The sequence below is a fragment of the Bison bison genome, unplaced genomic scaffold, assembly GCF_000754665.1.
Source record: "Bison bison bison isolate TAMUID 2011002044 unplaced genomic scaffold, Bison_UMD1.0 scf7180017864139, whole genome shotgun sequence".
Lineage (NCBI taxonomy): Eukaryota > Metazoa > Chordata > Mammalia > Artiodactyla > Bovidae > Bison > Bison bison.
This window is the reverse complement of record NW_011494711.1, coordinates 8001270-8009275: the sequence shown is the minus strand read 5'-3', so window position 1 is coordinate 8009275 and position 8006 is coordinate 8001270.

Below are 8006 nucleotides of genomic sequence, written 5' to 3'. Positions count from 1 at the left end.
ATCTGTCTCTCTTTTAAAAAGCTAATTGTCCAAACCCAATAATCACATACTGGGTCATACATTCTCTGCTTTTCCATATTACCTCTTGGATAGCTGGTTAAGCATATTTCATGAATTCATCTTATTGGAAAATATTACAACTGAATAGGTCTCTTATTATTAAAGTTCCAGTGGGTAGAAAGGAAAAATAAGCAGAGAGGGGATAGATAGGGGGTTAGGAGTCTATCAATAAAAAGTCAATCATAACAAACATTGTCCTATGATGGGTAAGGAAATGAACACCTCTAAAAATAACTTACTAAAAGATCCAGAAGACAAGAGAATATGCTAGAAAAGAAAACAGGGCAGAGGAAAGGTGATAAAGTTCTACAAAGAAATATAAAATGTAGCAACTAAATGTAATTGACTCCATGGAAAATAAATAAAATTAGAGATGTGGAAGTAAAAATTGAGAACCTTTCTTAGAATGTGTGAGAAAAGATTTTTAAAAATAAAAATGGAAAGATAGTACCCAGACAACAGAAGGGACACTAATGATGGGAATAGAGGAACAGGAAAATAGAAACTTTCTTGGTTGAAAAAAAATGAAATGTGCAAATTAAAGTACTCATTTCTTTCCAGGCAAAATCAATCTGGGCTCTCACTGGACTAAAATCAATGTGTCCAAAGGTTGTGTTCCTTTTGGGAGGCTCTATGGAAGAAAGTTTCCTTGCCATTTTCAGCTTCTAGAATTCATGTATATTCATTAGCTTGTGCAAGAGCAAACTAAGTCCTTCTCCCACCTCAGCATGTCACTCTGACTTCCCTTCTGCCTCTGCCTTCCACTTTTAAGAACACTTGTGTTTGGCACACAAGACAGAGGCAGAAGGGAAGTCAGAGTGACATGCTGAGGTGGGAGAAGGCAAAACTAATACAATTTGTAAAGTTTAAAAATAAAATAAAATTTAAAATAAAAAATAAATAAATAAATGGAAAAAGGCAAAAAAAAATAATAATAAAAGAACACTTGTGATGATATTGGGCCCACCTGGAACATCTAGGCTAATGTGAAAACTTATGATGATACTGATCCCATCTGGACCATCCAAACTATCTCCCTATATTTTCCAGAGGTTTGCTGTGTGTGCTCAGTGATTCAGTCATGTCTGACTCTTTGCAATGCCATGGACCATAGCCCACCAGGCTCCTCTGCCCATGGAATTTTCCAGGCAAGAATACTGGAGAGGGTTTCCATGCCCTCCTCCAGAGGATCTTCCCAACCCAGGGATTGAACTCGTGCTTCTTGTGTCTCCTGCAGTGGCAGTCAGATTCTTTACCACTAGAACCACCTATTTGCGATGATACTGGTCCCATCTAGACCATCCAGACTACTTCCCTATTCTACTTCGTGGGTTGTGGAATTTAGAGTTTGTTTCACTGTGCCTCAGAATCTGTACTCATGCTGCACCTGATTTAATTTATCTGATACTCTCCTAAACATCTGAACTATTTCCTGTTTAGTCCTACAACATCCACCTTAAAATTCTTCCCTTCAATGAAACATTTCTTGACACTTCCACAATCCTATTTCTTTTTAAATTTATGATCTAAACCAAATATTCATGTTTTGAACAATAATTCTTCAATTCAATGTGTTATTTTAATGTCTTTTTCATGTGTACTGATCCCCCAAATAAACTTTAATCTCCAAGGAGAAAAATGTGTTCACAAAGCACTTATATAAGAATCCCTCATTTTATTGTGGCAACCCTGCTACAGCAAGTCCATCTGCACCATTTTTCCAATGGCATTTGCTCATTTCTTGTCTCTGTGTCACATTTTAGTAATTCAATACTATTTCAAACTTTTTCATTATTATATTTGTTATGGTTATCTGTGATCAGTGATCTTTGATGTGACTGCTGTAATTGTTTTGGGGAACTATGAACCACATTCTTATGACACAGCAAACAATAGATAAGTTTTATATGTGAGTTCTGACTGCTCCATCAACAAGCTATTCCCTATCTCTCTTCCTCTCCCCTAGCTTCCCCACTCCCTGAGACACAACAACACTGAAATTAGGCCAATTAATTTCCCTACAATGGCCTCTAAGTGTCCAACTAGAAAAAGTTTCAAACTTCTCACTTTCAATCAAAAGCTAGAAATAATTAAGCTTAGTGAGGAGCTATGTCAAAGGCCAAGATAGGCTGAAAGCTAGGCCTCTTGTTGCAAACAGGAGCCAAGTTATGAATGCAAATAAAACATACTTGAAGGAAAGTAAAAGTGTTATTCCAATGAACATTTGGATGACATGAAAGCAAAACTTTTTGCTGATATGGAGAAAGTATTCAGTTCAGTTCAGTCGCTCAGTCATTTCCAACTCTTTGCGACCCCATGGACTGCATTAGTGGTCTAGAATGAAAGTCAAACCAACCACAACATGCCCTTCAATCAAAGCCTAATCCACAGCAAAGTCCTAACTCTCTCTATTGTATGAAGGTTGACAGAAATGAAGAACACACAGGAGAGTTTGAAGCTGGCAGAGGTTGGCTCATGAGGTTTAAGGATAGATTCTATCTCTATAACTTCAAAGACTAAGGTGAAGTAGCAAATGCTGATGTGGAAGTGGCAGAAATTTTCCAGAAGATCTAAGATAATTAATGAAGGTGGCCACACAAAACAGATTTTCAATATAGACAAACAGTCTTACATTAGTGGAAGAAGATGCCATCTAAGATTTTCATAGTCAAGAAAGGTGAAGTCAATGCTTGGCTTCAAAGCTTCAAAGAACCAGCTGACTCTTGTTAGAAACCAATGCAACTGGTGACTTTAAGTTGAAATCAATGCTTGTATACCATTCTGATAATCCTAGGACCCTTAAGAATTATGCTGTCTACTCTGTCTGTGGAACACAAGGTCTAGATAACAACACATATATGATTACAGAATATTTTCAGACCACTGCTGAGACCTACTGCTCAGGAAAAAAAAAAACAAAAAACACGATTCCTTTAAAAATATCACTGCTGACAATGCACTTAGTTACCCAAGAGCTCTGAGGGAGAAATGCATGCTAACATCACATCCATGCTGCAGCCCATGGATTAAAAAGTAATTCAATTTCAAGTCTTATTCTTAAGAAACATATTTCCTAAGTCTAGGGCTTCCCTATGGCTCAGACAGTAAGAAATCCACCTGCAATGCAGAAGACCTGGGTTCAATTCCTGGATCAGGAAGTCCCCTGGAGAAGAGAATGGCTACCCACTCCAGTAATCTTGCCTAAAGAATTCCATGGACAGAGGAGCCTGGTGGGTTATAGTCCATGGAGTTACAAAGAGCTGGACACGACTGAGCGACACATTTTCACTACTTTTTATATGGCTGCCATAAATAATGGCAGATCCTCAGATCCTCTGATGGATCTTGGCAAGCCAAACTGAAAATCTTCTGAAAAGTATTTATCACTCTAAATGCCATTAAGAACATTTGTGATTCATGGGAAGACATCAAAAGGTTAACATTAATAGGAGTTTGGAAGTAGCTGATTCTAACCTTCATGAATGACTTGGAGGATTTTAAGACTTCAGTGGAGGAGGTAACTTTATATGTAGTGGAGATAGCAAGAGAACCAGAACTAGCAGTGTAGCCTGAAGACATTACTGAACTGACTCTGGTGGCAAAGAACCTGCCTGGCAATTCAGGAGATTTAAGAGGTGTGAGTTCAAGCCCTAGGTCAAGATCCCCTGGAGGAGGGCATGGCAACCCACTCCAGTATCCACGCCTGGAGAATCCCACAGAGGAGCCTGGTGAGCTATGGTCCATAGGATTTCATAGAGTCGGACACAACTGAAGCAACTTAGCCTACACCATGCATGATAAAACTGCATGAAGAGTCACTTCTAATAGTTGAGTAAAGAAAGTGGTTTTTTGAGTTCTATTCCAGGTGAAGGCAGTGAAGATTTTGCAATGACAACAAAGGATTTAGAATATTACATAAACTTAGTTGACAAAGCAGCAAGTTTTGAGAGGATTGACTCTGATTTTGAAAGACATTCTATCGTGGATAAAATGCTATCCAACAGTATTGCATGCTTCAGAGAAATCCTTCATGAAAGACAGAATCAATCAATGTGGCAAATTTCACTGTTGTCTTATTTTAAGAAATTGTCACACCCCAACCATTAGCAACCTGACCGGTCAGCAGCCATCAAGAACCTCCACCAGCAAAAGCGTTATGACTCACTGAAGGATCAGATGATGTTAGCGATTTTTATTGATCAAGTATTTTTTACTTAAAGTATGTATGTTATTTGTTTCGACATAACACTATTGCATACTTGCTTCTGGTGCTAAGTCGCTTCAGTTGTGTCTGACTCTGTGCGACCCCATAGACAGCAGCCCACCAGGCCCTGCCGTCCCTGGGATTCTCCAGGCAAGAACACTAGAGTGGGTTGCCATTTCCTCCTCCAATGCATGAAAATGAAAAGTGAAAGTGTCGTCGCTCAGTCGTGTCCGACTCTTAGCAACCCCATGGACTGCAGCCTACCAGGCTCCTCCATCCATGGGATTTTCCAGGCAAGAGTACTGGAGTGGGGTGCCATTGCCTTCTCCGACATACTACTAAGTATGTCTACAATATAATGTAAAGACATACTAAGTAAAGACATACTAAGTATCACTACAATATAATGTAAAGATAACCTTTTTATGCACTAAAGAACAAAAAAAATTCATGCGACTTGCTTTACTGTGATAGTCACTTTATTGTCATCTGGAACTGAACCTGAAATATCTTTGAGGTATGCTTGTAGTAATATGAGTAAATTATTATAAAATGGTATAAGTTTTTTTTTTGCAAAATTGAATATGCAATATCATATAATCATTGATGAAAACTCAGAGAAATATGATAGGAATGTTAACAAAACTACCTCATAGAGAAGACTCTTGAGAGTCCCTTGGACTGCAAGGAGATCCAACCAGTTCATCATAAACGGAGATTAGCCCTGGGTGTTCACTGGAAGGACTGATGTTGAAGCTGAAACTCCAATACTTTGGCCACCTGATATGAAGAGCTGACTCATTTGAAAAGACCCTGATGCTGGGAAAGATTGAGGGCAGGACGAGAAGGCGACGACCGAGGGTGAGATGGTTGGATGGCATCACTGACTCAATGGACATGGGTTTGGGTGCACTCCAGGAGTTGGTAATGGACAGGGAGGTCTGGTGTACTACGGCTCATGGGGTCGCAAAGAGTCAGACATGACTGAGCGACTGAACTGAACTGAACCTCATAGAAATGGAAGTAAGGTATTTTTAATATCTCTTTTTATAATGCTTAGTGTTCTCAGTGTTCTGCATTGTAGCAGGTGAGGCTCATATCCTTTCTGCCCACTTCTGAGTTCACATGCAGCTACAGTAGATAATTCCCAAACTGCTGACAGATCTCAACCTCAAGACCTCAAACTTCTGCCCAAGGCTTTCTTTGGCTTCCTTACAACTTTCTTAACCACAGGCAAAACCTTCTAGAAAGGCCAGGGCATTGGTGTTGGACAACCCACAAGCAAAGTGAGATAAGAATGGGTGATGAAGACTTCAGCTTCTCTGTCCCATAGCACATTTACACAGTTCCCCAGAGGCCTCCCTTCCACAGGAAGTGAGCCACAGTTGCCAGCAGCAGTAACCCATTTGTTCATGAACACACTTCCTTTGTTCTTCACTCTTCCATGTTTCCTTTTCCCCATTTCATTACTTTTTATACCTAGAGTCTCTTTCTAAGCTGTAGAAAAACAGCCTAGCTGTGGCACCTGGCAATCTTGCAGGTATCCTTACAGGTAAAGGCTTGAACTGCAACACACCCATCTCAGTAGAGAACTTTGTATGCCACCTAGCACACTAGCAGATAGGAGGTCTTGTAAGGGGCTGATATGAGGCTATCTGGGACTCACCTCCCTATTGACTATGCTAAGTCGCTTCAGTCGTGTCCAACTCTGTGCGACCCCATAGACGGCAGCCCACCAGGCTTCCCCATCCCTGGGATTCTCCAGGCAAGAACACTGGAGTGGGTTGCCATTTCCTTCTCTAATCATGAAAGTAAAAAGTGAAAGTGAAGTCGCTCAGTCGTGTCCGACTCTTAGCTACCCCATGGACTACAGCCTACCAGGCTCCTCCATCCATGGATTTTCCAGGCAAGAGTACTGGAGTGGGGTGCCATTGCCTTCTCCCCTATTGACTATGGTAAGGATGATTTCCCACCACTTCCCACATTTTCATGAGGCATGGGACCTTCTGCTTTGTTCTGTCCCCATCAGAATGCAGCTGCAGAATATAAATCCACTAGCAGCAGTCTAGGCGTAGGCCTCCACTTGTGTTACAGTCTTCTAGGTTCTTCTGCTTCAGTGTGAGGGACAGGGACCAAGGGGAGTGGACTCCTCTGTCTTATTCTTCAATTTGCTGGGTCTGTAAATAACTCTCTGATATAAAAGTAGCTCGTTGTGTCTCTACCATGTGACTTGTCAGTCCTTGGCTTTGCTGTCTGTCCTATGTGTGAGCTTGACACCCACATCCCAGTTCTTGTCTCAGGGTCTACATTTGGAGGAACTGAAATCAAGATAAGCAAACAGCACTTTTATAATTGGTCACAATACAATTTTAAAAAATCTGAATACAAACATAGCATATGGATTTGGATTTGTAAATAGTGTATGTAAATGTGTAAAACAAAAAAAGGCCAAAAGGAAAAAATTCACCAAAATGTAAACAATAATTATATCTAGGAAGGAGGATTATTATGACTTTTGTTTTTGTCTCTCTACTTTTCATAGTTTCTAAACTTTGCATCATGAACATTACTGCTTTTATAATGAAAAAAAACTATTTTTTAAAAAATTGGGAAGAATATTTGAAATATACTTGTCAAGAGTTTTTCTCTCTTACGTATAGATGTTTTCATATGCCACCATGTAAAATGTAAACATTCTAAAATAAAGTGGACAAAGGACCTGAACGAGCTTATCACTAAAGAAATGTAGATGCTAATGAACATGCACATGGACATTCAACCAAACCAAACTATGGTTAATCAAATAGACAAAAATTTTAAATGAGATGAAATTGTTTGTTATTAAATTGGTAAATTAAATGATCGTATCCAATGTTAGCATAGATACAGTGGAATACACACTCTCATATACTATTGTTAGGAGTGTAATTCCAAATTCCTGGAAGTATTTTCCAAATGTTTATTTTCTTAACATGGGGACATGATGCAAAAGAAATTTTCCTCTGAAAAAATCAGAGATATTCACAAAAAGTTCTGCACAACAGTCTTGTTTCTGAGTGATAGGATTATTATGCATAATTTTTATTTTAATCATTACATTTGTCTGTAGTTTTCAAACATTTTCACTAAATAGGTACAGCCATTATAAGCAGAAAAACAAAGTAAAAGTTATTTTCTATTTTAAAAGATAAGACATGAACCAGCAATTAAACTCCACAGAAAAAGCATCACTCTTTGCTTTTCCTACTTTCATTCTACTAATGTGTACAAGGATGATACAACTAATTTGCCAACGCAAGGCAGGGGCAGAAAGAGAATAGAACTCCCCATTTGTTTCTCTGCTCTGACATGAAATCAACATGTTTTGTTTTGTTTTTTATAAAATCAGAAGATGGAATAACTTGGCGATCAGATCAGATCAGGTCAGATCAGTCACTCAGTCGTGTCTGACTCTTTGCGACCCCATGAATCGCAGCATGCCAGGCCTCCCTGTCCATCACCAACACTCGGAGTTCACTGAGACTCACGTCCATCAAGTCAGTGATGCCATCCAGCCATCTCATCCTCTGTCATCCCCTTCTCCTCCTGCCCCCAATGCCTCCCAGCATCAGAGTCTTTTCCAATGAATCAACTCTTCGCATGAGGTGGCCAAAGTACTGGAGTTTCAGCTTTAGCATCATTCCTTCCAAAGAAATCCCAGGGCTGATCTCCTTCAGAATGGACTGGTTGGATCTCCTTGCAG